This window comes from Heterodontus francisci, chromosome 10, assembly GCF_036365525.1.
Source record: "Heterodontus francisci isolate sHetFra1 chromosome 10, sHetFra1.hap1, whole genome shotgun sequence".
In the NCBI taxonomy this organism is placed as follows: domain Eukaryota; kingdom Metazoa; phylum Chordata; class Chondrichthyes; order Heterodontiformes; family Heterodontidae; genus Heterodontus; species Heterodontus francisci.
Genome location: NC_090380.1, coordinates 75307365 through 75322097, shown reverse-complemented (window position 1 = coordinate 75322097; position 14733 = coordinate 75307365). Strand labels below are relative to the sequence as shown.

The 14733-nt window shown below is 41.5% G+C and overlaps 1 protein-coding gene and 1 long non-coding RNA gene across 3 annotated transcripts in view; one reads left to right on the top strand and one right to left on the bottom strand.

Moving 5' to 3' along the window:
* LOC137374539 (uncharacterized) overlaps positions 1–14733 on the top strand; it is a 93296-nt gene that overhangs the window by 19540 nt on the left and 59023 nt on the right. The window contains exons 3-4 of one of the 2 annotated variants that reach the window (XR_010975844.1): positions 4740–5009; positions 8905–9045. The exons of the other annotated variant lie outside the window; for it this stretch is intronic. This is a non-coding gene — a long non-coding RNA (uncharacterized lncRNA). Of the gene's footprint in view, positions 1–4739; positions 5010–8904; positions 9046–14733 lie in introns of those variants that run through there. 2 annotated transcript variants of the gene reach the window in all.
* The window catches only part of spag17 (sperm associated antigen 17), a 428416-nt gene that overhangs the window by 399176 nt on the left and 14507 nt on the right, over positions 1–14733 (bottom strand). The window lies entirely within an intron of this gene.

The window sequence follows — 14733 nt, the reverse complement described above, 5'->3', positions numbered from 1 at the left end:
GCCAGACCTGCTGAGTATTTTCCAGCACTTATTGTTTTTATTTATTGGAGAAGTTGGGACTGTTTTCCTTGGAGAAGGGAAGACTGAGAGGTGATTTGATAGAGGTATTCAAAATCATGAGTGGTCTGGACAGAGTAAATGGGGAGAAACTATTCCTACTCATGAAAGGAACGGGAATGAGAGGGCACAGATTTAAAGTGTTTGGTAAGAGAAGCAAAAGTGACATGAGGAAAACGCGTGGTTAAGGTCTGGAATGCGCTGCCTGAGAACGTGGTGTAGGCAGGTTCAATTGAAGCATTCAAAAGGGAATTAGACAGTTATATAAAAAGGAAGAATATGCAGGATTATGGGGAGAAGGCAGGGGAATGGAATGGAGGGAGTTGCTCTTTCAAAGAGCCAATGCAGACACCATGGCCTGAATGACCTCCTTCTGTGCTGCAACGATTCTGTGAAGTGAGAGACCTTGGAGTGCATGTCCACAGGTCCCTGAAGGTGGCAGGACTGGTAGGTAAATTTGTGAAGAAGGCATATGGAATGCTTTCCTTTATTGGCCGAGGTATAGAATACAAAGGCAAGAATGTAATGCTGTAACTGTATAAAACGCTGGTTAGGCCACAGCTGGAGTATTGTGTACAGTTCTGGTCACCATATTAATTACAGAAAGGACATAATTGCTCTGGAGAGAGTACAGAGGAGATTTACAAGAATGTTGCCAAGGCTTGAAAATTGCAGCTATGAGGAAAGATTGGATCGGCTAGGGTTGTTTTCCTTAGAACAGAGGAGGCTGAGGGGTGACTTAATTGAGATATACAAAATTATGAGGGGCCTAGATAGAGTAGACAGGAAGGACCTGTTTCCCCTAGCGGAGAGGTCAATGACCAGGGGACACAGATTTAAGGTGATTGGTAGATGGATTAGAAGGGACATGAGGAAAAGCTTTTTCACCCAGAGGGTGTTGGGTGTCTGGAATTCACTGCCAGGAATAGTGATGGAGGCAGAAACCCTCAACTCATTTAAAAGGTACCTGGACATGCACCTGAATTGCTGTAACCTACAAGGCTCTGGACTAGGTGCTGGAAGGGGGGAATTAGATTGGGCGGCTAGTTTTCGTCAGCTGGTGCAGACACGATGGGCTGAATAGCCTCTTTCTGTGCTGTAACCTTTCTATGGCCCTAACTAAATGAAGAGCAATAATCTAAGTGAAGGCTAACAGAAACTAAATGGACAATTTAAAAGTATGAAAGTATCTTTTTATCAAAAAACATTGTAAAATATTTAGGACAATGAAATTTGACACTCTCTCTGCTATAAAGTGTTGGCACGAGCAGGGCCTGCATAATATGACTGTGAGGTCACAGGCCCCATCCAGGCCCTAGCTCCCCCTCCTGCCTCTCCTACACTTAACATCCCTATAAATCTTATGGGTGTAGACCCAAATCCCAGGAACTCATTGCAGACTATCCCAGTTTCCCAATTAATTATGGTATGTGTTGTCGGCACGCAATATTATTTCCTGAGTTCATCTGTTTGCCCTTCACTCTGGTACTGGAAAAAGTCAAGCATTTAAAAACAGCTGCATGCCAGGCACTGTATTTTCTTGTCAGCTGTCGACTGCCACAAATCAATCTCCCTCTGAACCGTAAATCTCCTGCGATCGTGTTTCAGTCTTTCAGAGCACTCTCCAATCCCCGGTCTGTTATAATTAGCAATTAGTGAAAAAATGAGCAAGCACTTTCGAATAAGCTGACATCCGATAGTCTTTTAAAAGAGAATTTTTACAGAAGGTTTTTTTTTGAAGGGGAAATTTGTACATCTATCTGCGGTGTGGAATAGTGTTTGTGAATAGTCTTAGGTTCATTTGCCCAACTGACAATGTTAATATTACTCTTTGCTTTTTACCTGTTGTCCTTCTCTTTTTCATATTGGTCTATCCTATAAAAGGATTTTCTTACTCCCCTTAATCAGCTTTGACAAAATGTTTCAACTAGAAATGTTAACCTGTCTTTTCTATTTTTAAACCTGATGGACGTTTGTTATTTCAGGTTTCCAGCATTCACTTTTTTTTCCTTAAAATAAAAATGACAACTATGCAGTGAGAGTGAATATTTGCACGATAAAATATTTAGGAATTATCACACAATGGTGGATAGCTTTAGATCTGTTGAACACCTGATGGCTGAAATTATACATGGGATATAAGCTCATAGTTGTGGGAAACTGAGCTGTGCAGGTTAGCGCAGGTACATCCTTAACCTGTGAAACAGCTGAGCTGGGGGACCAAAGGATAGCACAAAATAATTTCAAATCTTCCTTCAATGAAAAGATTATTGCTTCCAGACCTCTGTTTTATAAACACTTAGTGACCAATGGTTCACACAAAACAAATCACGAATGTCATTCACTCTTGCTTGCAGTGCTTGAAGATTATAACCCAGCACCTCTCATGCCAGGTTATTTTCTGTAAACTACCAGTTGTCAAAAGGTCACATCAATTGCTGGTAAGATCACAACAGATAGAATGTTAAGCTGTTCTGTACTGCAAATGTAAAACGTTATATGCAGTGTTGAGGTAAACTGAAAGGTCACAGACATGAAACGTTAATTCTGTTTCTCTCTCCACAGATGCTATCAGATCTGCTGAGTATTTCCAGCACTTTCTGTTTTTATTTCAGATTTCCAGAATCCGCAGTATTACACTTTTATTTTATGACAGAACCATATATGGCTTTAGGTGACAATTATGTTCCCTCCCATGGAAAAGTTTCAATTCCAATTTCACTTTTAGAAATTGGAACTGAAACCACAGGAGACAAGCATTGTCTGTTGGAATACAGATTTTTTATGAGGTAAGGCTGCAGTTGAAGTTGAACAATCAATATGTAATCTTAAAGCCATGGATTGGCACCTTTAAACTAGATAACATCTAGCTTCACTTGTTCTGCTGAACGAATTAGTGACTGTTACAAAATTGAAGTCACTGACTGCTTTTGTAAATGTGACCTTGCTATGGCTCTATTGTTAATCACTTTAGTTTTTATCTAACTGTATATCTATGGGAAGTATTTTTCTTTTTCATTTTAGTCCTTGGGATTAAATGAATCATAAGAACATATGAAATAGGAGCAGGAGTAGGCCATAAAGCCCCTCAAGCCTGCTCCATCATTCAATAAGATCATGGCTGATCTTTGACCTCAACTCCACCTTCCCACCTGATCCCCATATCTATTCATTCCCTTAGAATCCAAAAATCTATCTCAGCCTTGAATATACTCAATGACTGAGCATGCACAACCCCCTGGGGTAGAGAATTCCGAAGATTCGCAACCCTCTGGGTGAAAAAATTTCTCCTCATCTCAGTCTTAAATGATCGACCCCTTATCCTGAGACTGCCCCTGTGTTCTAGATTCCACAGTCGGGGAATCTCAGCATCTATCTACCCTGTCAAGCGCCCTCAGAATCTTATATGGTTCAGTGAGGACATCTCTCATTCCACTAAACTCCAGTGAGTATAGGTCCATTCTACTCCACCTCTCATCATAGGACAACCCTCTCATCTCAGGAATCAATCTAGTAAACTTTTTCTACATTGCCTCCGAGACAAGTACATTCCTCCTTAGATAGGGAGACCAAAATTGTGCACAATATTCCTGGTTTCCTCTTACCAAATCCCTATACAATTATAGCAAGCCTTCTCATTCTTGTACTGCAACACCTTTGCAAAAAGGCCAACATACCATTTGCCTTCCTAATTGCTTGCTGTACCTGCATGCCAACTTTCTGTGTTTCTTGTACAAGGATACCCAAAATCTCCAACATTTAAAAGTTTCTCACCATTTAAAAATATTCAGATTTTCTCTTTTTTTTTAACCAAAGTGACTAACCTCACACTTCCCCACATTATACTCCTTAATGCCCACTCACTTAACCAGTTAAATTCCTTTGTAGCCTCTTTGTGTTTTCCTCAAAGCTTATTGTCCCACCTAGCTTGGTATCATCAGCAAACTGGGTTTCAACGTGGGTTTCTGCCGGGTGCTCCGGTTTCCTCCCACATCCAAAGACTTGCAGGTTGATAGGTAAATTGGCCATTGTAAATTGCCGCTAGTGTAGGTAGGTGGTAGGAGAATGGTGGGGATGTGGTAGGGAATATAGGATTAATGTAGGATTAGTGTAAATGGGTGGTTGTTGATTGGCACAGACTCGGTGGGCCGAAGGGCCTGTTTCAGTGCTGTATCTCTAAATAAATTTTTTAAAAACTAGGATGCATTGCTCTTGGTCCATTCATCTAAGTCATTAATATAGGCTAGAAATAACAGAGAGCCTAGCACTGATCCTTGCAACACCCACTTGTTACAGCATGCCAACTTAAAAATGGCTTGTTTATCCCAACTCTCTCCTTTCTGTCCATTAACCAATCCTCTACCCATGCTACTATATTACCCCCAACCCCAAGAACCTCTATCTTATGTTACAACCTTTTATCTGGTACCTTATTGATGTCTTTTGGAAATCCAAATATGCTACATCCACTGTTCTCCTTTCACTATCATTCCTCTCATGGCTCACCTGCACTTTCCTGCTAGCAATGAATAGGAAAACACTTTGCAGCAGATCAATGGAGCAATGAATGGCCAAGGCTAGGGTTTCATGAATCCTATTTAAGGTGGCATTATAGGGCTGAATTTTATGGGTGTAGTATATGGTAAGAGCTGATCATATTGTAATACTGCCCTCTCTGTTAGGAGGATGTATGAATAAAGGAGGGAGACAACCTAGCCGATTAAGTGGAGTCTCAGTATGAATTATTTCCAATCCAAACACAACAGAAAAATGGCAGCAAGGAAGGGATGGATTTTTTTTCTTTACGTTTCATTGGAATAATCAAGGACTGGAGAACATTGTGACACTTGCTGGAACGCCAGAAGTTAAATTTGAGGATGTTTGAGTGGTTTAGAAAGATTGCTCCATGTGCACATGTTGCGTTCCTGCACAGATCAGTGAGTCAGCATACGGTAAGTAGCGTGGAGGCTATCACTTTTTTTTTGCCCCACAGGAGATATGAACTGTGAGCAGATATGAATTTAGACTGAATGGTGCATGTAGTTGCATGGAAAAGAATGACACAAAAAGCTTATTTGGGGTCTATGGGGGAGTTCAACCCTGACAAAGAGGACGGAGTAATTATGAATGAAGGCTTAACATTTGGATGAAAGCAAATAAAATAGGTCATGAAGATAAAGTTAATGTCTTCTTCACCATGATGGGGCCAAATTCCTTTAAAGCTGGCTTTCAGACCCCAGTACTATGAGATACACCAAAATAAATGAGATTCTGGACTCCTATTATGGCACAACTAAGAATAAAATCGCACTGAGAATTGCATTTCATCAAAGGAAATTGTTGCCAAGTGAATCTGTAGTGGATTACATTCTTGAGTTAAAGAAATGCTCCCACCACTGTGGGTATGGTGCAAACTTAGAGATAAACCTTAGAGACAATTTCGTAGGAAGCTTGAAGAACAGTAAACCAGGCCAAGCTTTGAGTAAAGAAAATAAGCTGACGCGGAAGGAGACCTGCGATGAGGCTGCAGCCATGGAAATTGCAGAAAAAGATAGTTACAGATTGCAAGGGAGTTCTTTTTCCAAGCCGGCCGATGAGGTCCACAGAATTTCAGCGGGATCCAGGCTACGGCAGCCAAGTCCACCGTTGCCACGGTAGCCACACGCTGCCATTTCCAGTCAAAGTCCTGTGCCTATGGGAAATTCGGTCATATCCAGATGGCATGCAGGAGTAGAGGAAACTGAAAGGCGCCAGGTCACAGACAAGTTCCAGGTCATGGTCAAACAGCTGGTCAGGGCCAAGCATGGTTCACGGTCAAACACCAGGTCGAGGTTGGAGAAGATCAAAAGCTGGTTCAGGAGGCTGGAAGTTCTCACATATGGAGATGATAGATATGGAAACACAAGTTGATGTTATCGAGCAGGGAGATCAAGAATAGTACTCCGTCAGAGAGCAAGAGAAACAGCACATGGAAGTTGAGAGAAAAAGGGCTAAATATATAATAACTGTCTGCAGCAGTGTCTGTTATCTCGGAAAGAGAGTACATGAAATCCCTAAGTCACATTCCGTTAGGCAAAACTGGTGGTAGGTCAAGTTAGGGTTAGAGTGGAATATGATGATGCATCCTATTACTTGGCATTGGTAGTAATTGGAGGGAACAAAGTCTCCCTGATGGGAAGAAATTGGCTTAAGAAGATACAGTAAACTGGGCTTAGTTATTTAGAGTAGGGATCAGTAAGAGTATGTCTGACATTGAGAGGAGGTGAGAGTGACTGCCCGTGACATCAAGGCAGCATTTGACCAAGTGTGGCATCAAGGAGCCCTAGCAAAATGGGAACCAGTGGAAAAACTCTCCACTGGTTGGAGTCATACCTAGCACAAAGGAGGATGGTTGTGATTGTTGGAGGACAATCATGTCAGTCCCAGGATATCATTGCAGGAGTTCCTCAGGGCAGTGTCCTAGGCCCAACCATCTTCAGCTGCTTCATCAATGACTTTCCCTCCATCATAAGGTCAGCAGTCGGGATGTTCGCTGATGATTGCACAATGTTTAGTACCATTCACAACTCCTCAGATACTTGAAGCAGCCTGTGTCCCTATGCAGCAAGACCTGGACAACATCCAGGCATCGGTTGTTAAGTGGCAAGTAGCATTCATGCCACAAAAGTGCCTGGCAATGACCATCTTAAACAAGAGAGAATCTAACCATCTCCCCTTGACGTTCAATGGCATTACCAACACTGAATCCCCCACTATCAACATCCTGGGGGTCACCATTGACCAGAAACTGAACTGGACCAGCTACATTTGTACTGTGGCTACAAAAGCAGGTCAAAGGCTGGGAATTCTGCAGTGCGTAGCCCACCTCCTGACTCCCTAATGCCTATCCACCATCTACGAGGCACAAGTCAAGGGTGTGATGGAATATTGTCCACTGGCCTGGATCAGTGCGGTTCCAACAACACTCAAGAAGCTGGACACCATCCAGGACAAAGGAGTCCACTTGATTGACACTCCATCCACCATCTTCAACATTCACTCCCTCCACCACCGACGCACAGTGGCAGCAGTGTGTACCATCTACAAGATGCACTGCAGCAACTCACCAAGGCTTTTTTGACAGCATCTTCCAAACCCACAACCTCTACCACCTTGAAGTACAAGGGCAGCAGATGCATGGGCATACCACCACCTGAAAGTTCCCAACCAAGCCACACACCATCCTGACTTGGAACTATATTGCCATTCCTTCACTGTCACTGAATCAAAATCCTGGAACTCCTAATGGCGCTGTATGAATACCTACACCAGATGGACTCCAGTGGTACAGGACAGTGGCTCACCACTACCTTCTCAAGGGCAATTAAGGATGGGCAACACATGCTGGCTAGCCAGTGATGCCACATCGCTTGAAAGAATAAAAAAAGTGCTGAGAGCACAAAGTGGTTTTTGAGCCAGGAGGACAAAATGATAAAATTAGGCATCACAAGGGTGAAGTCAAGATAAAGGACAATGTATAGCCGACATTTTGCAAGGCTAGGCCAGTGCCTTATGCCCACTTAGAAACAGATGAATTAGAAAGATTAGGGGCAATAAAGAAGGTGAAGAGCAGTGAATGGACCGCACTCAGTGTGGTAGTTAAAAAAGTAGATGGATTTGTGGAGATTACAAGAAAACGGTAAATAAGGTGACTGAAAATGATACTTACCCACTGCCTCCTAGTGAAGATTTGTTTTCTAATTTAGCTAATGGGAAGGTGTTCAGTAAGAAAGATTTTCAAATGCATACTTGTAATTAGAATTAACTGACAAGAGCAAGGAATTGTTTGCCACTCATACACACAAAGAGTTGTACCAGTATGTAAGGTTACCATCTGGGGTATCTACTGCTGCCGCATTATTCCAGAGCATCATGGGTCAGGCACTAAGTGGGATGAAAGAAGTTTGCTGCTTCTTGGATGACATTTTAATTAGCAGTAAGACAGAGAAAGAGCACATTATAAGGTTGAACAAAGTCCTATATTGACTTCAAGAGTATGGCACCAAAGCTAAAAAGCACAAGTGTTGCTTCATGTTGTCAAGTGTAACATACCTAGGTCACCAAATAGATAGTAAAGATATCCACCTAATGCAGGAGAAAGTTGAGGGATTTTGAAAGCAAAGAGATGAGAAAACAAAGAAGAACTTAGAACATGCATAGGAATTGTTGTGGATTATTCTAAGTTTGTTCCCAACTTAGCTAACACATTCTCCCCACTGTATGAATTACTCAAAAATGAAATTGCTTGGGAGTGGTCTGTAGAGTGCCAGAAAGCAACTGAAGAAGTGAAGAAATACTGACTAGTGATGCTGATTTGGCCCACTATGATTCTAAGAAACAACTAGTTTTAGTGTGTGATGCTTCACCACAAGGATTAGGTGTGTTATTATCTCACATAATGAAAGACGGTGTGGAGAAGTCTGTAGCATATGCTTCACATACATTAACCAAATTAGAGCAAAATTACTCACAAGTTGAGAAAGAGGCACTATCCTTCATATATGGTGTTACAAAGTTTCACAAGTATCTGTATGGCTGGAAATTCACTTTGTGAACTGGCCACCAAGCCCTTACTATCATGTTTGGTGCAAAGAAACATAGAAAATAGGAGCAGGAGTAGGCCATTTGGCCCTTCGAGCCTGCTCCACCATTCATTATGATCATGGCTGATCATCCAACTCAGTAAGCTGTTCCCACTTTCGCCCCATACCCTTTGATCCCTTTAGACCCAAGAGTTATATCTAACTCCTTCTTGAAAACATACAATGTTTTGGCCTCAACTGCTTTCTGTGGTCTCAAATTCCACAGACTCATCACTCTTCGGGTGGAAGAAATTTCTCCTCATCTCAGTCCTGAAAGGTTTACCCCGTATCCTTAGACTGTGACCCTTGGTTCTGGACTCCCCCACCATCAGGAACAAAGAAGGCGGTACCATTCCTAGCAGCAGCATGGCTTCAGAGGTGGGTGTTGATTTTGATGGCCCATCAGTATGATATTAAATATCGTAAATCAGCAGATCATCACGTGGACGTTCTTCCAAGATTTCATGTGAAGACTGATTCATTCTTAGCCACTGAGTTACTTGTGAATTACAATGAAGGCCAACATGGCATTTGCTTTCCTAATGGCTTGCTGGACATACATGTTTACTGTCTGTGTTCCTTGTACGAGTACACCTAAATCTCTCTGAACAGCAACATTTATAAGTTTCACCCCTTTTAAAAAATATTCTGCTTTTCTATTTTTGCTACCAAAGTGAATAACCTCATACATTCCGTCATTGCACTCCATCTGCCGCCTAGTTTCCCACTCACTTAACCTGTCTATATCTCTTTGCAGCCTCTTTGTGTCCTCTTCACAGCCTTCATTGCCACCTGGCTTTGTATCATCAGCAAACTTAGCTATATTACTCTTGGTCTCTTCGTCTAAGTCATTAATATAGATTGTAAATAACTGAGGTCCCAGCATTGATCCTTGCTGCACTCCACTAGTCACAGCCTGCCAACTTGAAAATGCCCCATTTATTCCTACTCTATGCTTCCTGTCTGTTAAACAATCCTCTATCCCTGCTAATATATTATCCCCAACTCCATGTGCCCTTATCTTGAGTATTAACCTTTTGTGTGGCACCTTATCAAATGCCTTTTGGAAATCTAAGTATGCTACATTTACTGGTTCCCCTTTATCTACCCTACTAGTTCTTTGGGCCTCCTTATCTCGAGAGACAATGGATACGCGCCTGGAGGTGGTCAGTGGTTTGTGAAGCAGCGCCTGGAGTGGCTATAAAGGCCAATTCTGGAGTGACAGGCTCTTCCACAGGTGCTGCAGAGAAATTTGTTTGTTGGGGCTGTTGCACAGTTGGCTCTCCCCTTGCGCCTCTGTCTTTTTTCCTGCCAACTACTAAGTCTCTTCGACTCGCCACAATTTAGCCCTGTCTTTATGGCTGCCCTACTAGTTACATCCTCAAAAAGCTCTAATAAATTTGTCAAACACCATTTCCCTTTTGTAAAACTGTGTTGACTTGTTCAAATCATACTGTGCTTTTCTAAGTGTATTGTTAAGACTGCCTTAATAATAGAACCCTCGGATGAAGGCCATCTGGCCCTGGGGATTTATCAAATTTTAGTCCCTTAAATTTCTCCAGTAATTTTTCTCTGCTGATATTAATTACCTTAATTTCCTCTCTAGGTTACCCTCTATTTCTGGTATGTAACTTGTGTCTTCTACTGTGAAGACAGACACAAAATATTTGTTCAATGTCTCTGCCATTTTCTCATTTCCCCATGATAATTGGGAGCTTTTTAGTCTCTACAGCTGAGTAAAATGCCATGTTTTACATTTACCCATTGCTGTGAATGCTGGACTTTGTAACATGATTATGTTTTAAAAATTGTGATTTTTAGAATTTTAAGATGGAGTCCGGAAGGTCAGATGACCTTACATCCACAAGGCAGAAATCTTGATTGCCAGGACAACAGAGAACACAGATCAAAGATTTCTTTTAAAAGAACAGAAACTGCAGGGGTAACATCTGAAGAACTATAGGTTTCACCCTCCCAGAATTTTAAGTCATAAACAAGGAATCTGAAGATGCAAATGTACCAGTCAGTTGTTAACAACTGGGAACAATGGAAGGTGCAGGTAGCTCTGTGAAACCAGACTTCTGGAGTTTACTTATTGGAAAAGGGACAATAAGCTATTGACTTTTGCGTCCAGATAAATTTAACAGATTTACTGAAGGCTGTAAGGAAGACAACCAGTGGTGGCAGCCTCGAGAGCAAGAGTCATAGAGTCATACAATCATAGAGTTATACAGCACAGAAACAGGCCCTTTGGCCCATCGTGTCTATGCCGGCCAAGCACCTATCTATTCTAATCTCATTTTCCAGCACTTGGCCCATAGCCTTGTATGCCATGGCATTTCAAGTGCTCATCTAAATACTCTACCACTCCTTCAGGCAATGAGAAGGAACCCCTGCTCTCGGAAGCCGGAGACAGTGAAAGGCTGCAAAGACTTGAACCTGTTTTGAAAATTGAAGCTTGCAGAGAAGGAAAAAACCAACAGGATCACCAGGAATCGCCTTATTCATGGATGTCCTGGTCAGAAGTGCTTGGAGAAGTGAATGAAGAGGACACTGATTTTTAAAAGGTCAGGGCGATCCAACCCATTGCAACTAGGAGAAGTTTGGGACATTTAGCCACAAAGATTTTGCCATCAAAAAGGATTGTGTAACATATTAGTGTGGTGTGAGGTTTTCAAGTGTTTTAATAAGTAAAGAAAATACTTTTCTTTGTAATTTCGGGTATCAGCTACTTACAAAGTACTATTTAGCTAATGGAAATTTCTTCTAGTTTAGTTGGAATAACAAAAGTCTTAAAATGTGCAATTTTGTCATGTAATTCTTTAGGGGTTCATATCTTGTATTTTTTATGTTAACAATCTCACTGAGGTCGTAGCACCCATGGCTTGTAAGTTCTATAAGCAGTAAGGGATTATTTGTGTCAATCACTCATAAATTAAACTCCACTGGATTCAACTATGGAAGACATAATGAACTGCGATGTTCTACTGGCCTGTGGAAAATCTACTATTCATTGTCGATATCATAAGCCTGCCTTCTTGTTTTGTACCACAGGGAGATAGGATGTGTTTTAAAAAATGTGCTATGTGATAGTGAGGAGGATGCAGAGAGGCTTCAGGGTGATTTGGACATGTTGAGTGAGTGAGAAAATGCATGGCAGATGCAGTATAATGTGGATAACTGTGAGGTTATCCACTTTGGTAGCAAAAACAGGAAGGCAGATTATTATCTGAATGGCTATAAACTGAAAGAGGGAAATATGCAGTGAGACCTGGGTGTTCTCATACACCAGTCGCTGAGGTAAGCATGCAGGTCCAACAGGCGGTAAAAAAGGCAAATGGTATGTTGGCCTTCATAGTGAGAGAATTCGAGTACAGGAGCAGGGATGTCTTGCTGCAATTATACAGGGCCTTGGTGAGGCCACACCTGGAATATTGTGTGCAGTTTTGGTCTCCTTATCGGAAGAAGGATGTTCTTGCTATAGAGGGAGTGCAGCGAAGGTTTACTAGACTGATTCCTGGGATGACGGGATTGATGTACGAGGAGAGATTGAGTCGGTTAGGATTATATTCGCTGGAGTTCAGAAGAGTGAGGGGGGATCTCACAGAAACCTATAAAATTCTCACAGGACTTGACAGGGTAGATGCAGGAAGGAGGTTCCTGATGGTGGGGGAATCCAGAACCAGGGGTCATAGTCTAAGGATACGGGGTAAACCTTTCAGGACTGAGATGAGGAGAAATTTCTTCAGCCAGAGAGTGGTGAGCCTGTGGAATTCGCTACCACAGAAAGCAGTTGAGGCCAAAACATTGTATGTTTTCAAGAAGGAGTTAGATATAGCTCTTGGGTCTATAGGGATCAAAGGAATGGGGTGAAAGCGGGAGCAGGTTACTGAGTTGGATGATCAGCCATGATCATAATGAATGATGGAGCAGGCTCGAAGGGCTGAATGGCCTACTCCTGCTCCTATTTTCTATGTTTACTGGAGAGTTCTCATGGCCTATTGCTGTCATTATGTCCTTTGGCAATTTGTTCTGAAGCAGCTACATTCGTATGCAATAATATCTTACACAGGTCACAATTCTTGCAATAGATAGGCTGAACAACTGGTAGCAGGAAGTTCTGATGTGTTCTGAAATAGGGAGGTTTATCACATCCTAAATGCTGCAAGTCCCTGTGACCTCATAGTTTGGAGATATGGTTGCCACTAAATGAGTTTTATCTGAATGTATTTACATGTTGCAAATGGTTGTGTGACATTGCACCTGCTTTGAAAATTAAACTTCAGATGCATTTTGTATACAGGTTCCTCTTTTTACCTTAATAGGTTCTCCTAGATACCATGTTGCCTCCTTTAATCTGGTGAGCAGATCAGAGGCACCGTGCAGGCTTTCATTTTACATCCAGGGTAAGCACCCTTGCCCTGTGTGGCCTAATGAATCTAAATATCAATCAAAGCTAGGATTAATGACCTGCGTTTCTGGAGAGGGAGGGCAGTGATCCTCTACTACAGCTACAAGTATTCGGAACTAAGCTGTTAAATCTGTTTTGGCTTCCTCTTCCAAGTCTCTCCTCAGATATTAACAGACCTGCTATGTATTTCCAACATTTTATATTCTTATTTTTGTTCATTATTTTTCTGTGTAGCTTTGTCTTCTAGTCCCACAGTCTGATTTGTTCTGTCCTCACCAAATTAATTTGATTTGTTCAATTAAGTGCAAGAGATTTGATTCCTCTTCATTTTCAAAAATAGAAAGAGCTCCCATGAAAGATGGAAGGTGTTCATGCCATATAATTGTCATCTTCTTTAACTTATTATGGATTTCAAAATATACTATCCACTTTGACAAGCCTTGGGTGTCTAAAGTGGAAATGGTGTGTAGGTTTAGCTGGTGATAAACTCCAGTCTGTGCTAAACAGATCTTTTTGACTCTTTAATAAATCTGTTTTGGCTATCACTTGGGGCTGGGAGAATTCACATAATCTTTTAGCAAAGAAGTGCAAATCCTTTTCCGGCACAAGTGTGGATGCAGCTCCTGTGAAGTGCCATGTTGTGGGAGTCTGAGCTGGTTTGTGTAAATGGAGAGGCATTCTGTGAATGAAAAGGTTAGCTTTGCTGGGGATGACTAGTATTTTTTATGTTACATGAATATCAAAGAGTAACAGGAGAATTTTGACAGCAATGGAAAGTTATAGTGGCAAACTGTTGAACTGAGGATTAAGCAAGTGACCAAGAATGTACTGTAATGTCCAATGGCTGGGAATTTTAGTTACCTCGGTAACCTGTGAGATAATGGTTTACTTACAGCCTGAAAACCTATTGGGGTATAAAGTTAACTTGAATGGCATTGCAAAATAGTTGATACTAAATTGGCAGCCCATCTGATATTCTGTACAATTTAATTTTCCAGTGATTTCAAAATCAGGCAGAGTGCAAAATGAGTTATTCGCTGTCATCTATTTCACATTACTGCCCAAGGTAAGTATATACCCTATATATATAAAACCCATTTAAAAACATAAATGCATAGTTGGGAATAAGGAAAGACCAGAATGTGGCTTTTACACATTCTGATTCCTCTCCCAACCAGTTGTAATTATTATTTCAGTTCAAAATCAGCGGCAAACCAGTGGGAGGCATTCAAAAGCAGGATTCTACAGGCACAGTGTAGGAATGTCCCTACAAAGATAAAGGGTGGTACAGCCAAATCTAGAGCCCCCTGGTTATCTAGGAGCTTACAGGGTAAGTTAAAGCAGAAAAAGAAAGCTTATGACGATCACAAAAAACTTAATACTTTAGAAAGCCTCAAGGAGTATAGAAAGTGCAGGGGTAAAGTAAAAAATGAAATTAGGAAAACAAAGAGAGGACATGAAAAATTATTGGCAGGTAAAATCAAGAAAAACCCAAAGATGTTTTATCAGTACATTAGGTGCAAGAGGATAACTAAGGAAAAGGTAAGGCCTATCAGAGATGTACAAGGGAACTTATGCGTGGATGCAGAAAATGTGGGCAGACTTCTTAATGAGTTTTTTGTCTCTGTCTCTCTGTCTTCACAG